Source organism: Schistocerca piceifrons, chromosome 5 (genome assembly GCF_021461385.2).
Source record: "Schistocerca piceifrons isolate TAMUIC-IGC-003096 chromosome 5, iqSchPice1.1, whole genome shotgun sequence".
Taxonomy (NCBI): Eukaryota; Metazoa; Arthropoda; class Insecta; order Orthoptera; family Acrididae; genus Schistocerca; species Schistocerca piceifrons.
Genome location: NC_060142.1, coordinates 198,487,868 through 198,491,121, shown reverse-complemented (window position 1 = coordinate 198,491,121; position 3,254 = coordinate 198,487,868).

The window sequence follows — 3,254 nt, the reverse complement described above, 5'->3', positions numbered from 1 at the left end:
CTCAAGATCCGAAATCAGAGTAGTGACATTTGACTCTGCGATCTGGAGCAAGTCGACAGTCTAAACGATCCGAAAGGTGTTCCATAGGGTTCAGTTCAGGTATGTGGGAAGATCAGTTGTGGCACGGTTCCCCGTTGCGATGTGGATTAATCTTGCAAGCGATTCAACGAACAGACGTCGTAAGGAGGGTATCACAAGACCCCTCAATAACCAGGTAGCCTTGGGACGCTGAAATTGCAGAAATGGCCAACCGGGTCTTCTGAAAAGGAAAGCTGCAACGCCATTAGAGTACGCGTGGTCCGTGGAGTTACTGAAAAGGCGGGGAAACTGGATCAATGATGTTATATTTACTCAACGGTCAGACCTTGCACCTCGACTTGTAGGACAAACCACCAGCGTTTCAGAAACGATAGTGGGCAAGGCTTTCATAAATAACACCAAATTCACAAACTCTGGCTTTACCAGCTTACAATCACGAGGAGGAGTCCACACTAAACCTCGAGCCGAGGTGATTTAGCAAGCTGCCACTGTGAAACTCCGTTTTCATTAGCTGAGGGCACCGCCTGTATGAGGTCTAGACGCTGCCGATTTGGCAACTTCCCACTGGTGGACCATCCACTGGATGATTGTCAGCAGCTACTGTTTGCCTTACCGGTGGACCAGGGTTTGAGCCTACACTGCCCAAGCGCGCAAATACTGTCGCTGATAGACATCGCCCTGTGTGGGCCCACGCCACTGCTACAACCCACGCTGAGAGCTGTGGTTCGATCCCACCTGATCCCAAAAACTTGGCGCTGAGAGACGGAGCAGCCCAGCAGTCCACTGTGTCTGATTAGCGCTGGTCACGGTGCTGATGGCATAAATGAGCCAACTGCAGCCATTGACTGCCCGATTGCCGCACACGTTTTTAATAAACTTTTATTGTTGTCTTATGAATTCAAATAGTTCATCGTAAATTAGAAATTACGGGAGGGACGTACAGTAGGTAATGCAATACATTTTCTTTCGGAAAGCAGGTTGGTTTTATTCAGGATTCCAATACAACATATTATCCCCCACTCTTATGGCTACAAATCCCTATTTTTCAACATAAGCCCCGATCAATGCGACCGTCTTACGCTATCTTACTTGGAGGGCGTGTATGTCCGCCTAGTAGCACTCTACTGGTCGACGTCGGTTCTACCGCCTTGCTGCACCAGTAACCTCCCCATAATCAACGTATTACTTCTCGCGGTGTGCACTCGTCATTGGGCCAAACAATACAACTCTGAATGTGCGAGATCCCGGCTGTAGGGCGAATTAGGAATAATAAGAAATTTTGTTAGCTTCTCTTGGATGCGCAGACTCGTGAGGCCCTTGCATTTATTGTCGTGGAGAAGAAGTAGTTTGCGTTTTTGTGCCGTTTCTTCAATTCCTTGAGAGTAGCCAATAAACATCGGAGCTGATCGCTGCACTGCAAGGGAGGACATCAGACACAGTAACCCCTCCAGAAACCCAGAACACCGTAAGTCTATCGGCTGAGGGTGTGGTTTTGAACTTTTTCCTGGTATGTGTTGTGACACCACTCCAAGGATTCCTTATTTCGTTTCAGAAGTGATGAACCCACGTTTCATCGCTTGTGACTGTTTTCGACGAAGTGTTGTCACTATCAGCCCTAAAACATGGAAGCAATTCTGCGCCGATGGTCTTTCGTTGCTCTTTATGATCTTCTTTTGGCAGTGAGTAACCCAGTGGGCATTTACCTTTGAGTACTCCAGCTGGCCGGTGTGGCCGAGCGGTTCTAAGCGCTTGAGTCTGGAACCGCGCGATCCCTACGGTCGCAGGTTCGAATCCTGCCTCGGGTATGGATGTGTGTGATGTCCTTAGGTTAGTTAGGTTTAAGTACTTCTAAGTTCTAGGGGACTGATGACCTCAGATGTTGAGCCCCATATTGCTCAGAGCCATTTGAACAATTTTTTTTGAATACTCCAACTGGTGGACAAGTGTGTCAGCGCTACCATCACAGGCTTCCAGTTGAGTAACAAGGAGTTTAACCGCGATCTGGCAATCAACTCGAATATGAATCTGTACGTTCCAACATTGCTGGAGTAACAGCTGCGTGCGGCCGGTCGGCACACGGGAGATGGGACAAGTTTCCTTGACTTTAATGCTATGATAACAGACGCCCAGCCCACCGAATCATGGAGCTTTTCATTACTGTCAGGTCTCCGTAGACATTCTCAAGCAACTATGAATATCAGCGATGCTCTGGATTTCCTCTAAAAAAATCTCAGTGACGGCTCTCTTCATGTAACGCGCCTCAGTTACAGACGCCATGTTGAAGGCTACGTATAGCGCCGCCATTTGTCGGAACTGTATGCAACTAGGGGCTGAAGCGGGAATATTCCACGATGTCCCACAACACATTCCGCATTTTTTCATCCGAAATTGGCAAAGGAAAAATGTGTTGCATCACTTACTGAACGAACGCCCGTCGTATTTGACAGTTGGTACAAATCATTGTGACCGTGTTTTACTGGGAGGCGGATTCCGTGCAGAGGAATGTCTTCTGCAGACTTGTTGCTTCTCGTTATTTGACGCGCTGTGTTCCTGTGTTTTCTTGTTGTTAAACCATTCGACGTGATCCTGCTCACAGAATTCGCTGCCTTCTCATTACCATCTTCGCTGATACAGTGTGTTATGAAATGAAAGGATTATTCCAACCAGTATTGTTTCCATGGCGGATTGCCACCTGCCACCACATCGCTGGAGCCACGCCCGAGTCGGTGATTTGCAGACTCTATAACCTAACACACCCAGCGTCAACACCCAGCGGAGCAGTCACTCAACCTGGCCACTAAACGGGAATTTTATTGTCGACAAATTACTGCCTCACACACTCTGCTTTTCGCCGGTGAATTTTCGTGGTGACACAAACAGCCTCATTGTCTCCGAACAGCTACTGTGCTGTATGTAGTGCACACTGCTGTAAAATGTGTTCTTGTTATCCCACACATCGCATCACCACTTTCTTGAGTTTCACTGTTGGCTCTACACATAAGTGGCATTCGCCAAATGCAGATGCTTGCATCGGATTGTCATAGGGTATGACGTGACTCATCACTCTAAATCACTCGTTTAGTCATCTGCTCTATAGTGGCGTAGCTCTTCATTCCACTTAGTGTCACTTAGCATTGTCTAAAGAAAAGTCTGATTTATGAGGAGCTGCTCGGCCACTTTATCCCATTCCTTTTAAGTCTGGCACACGGGATAGC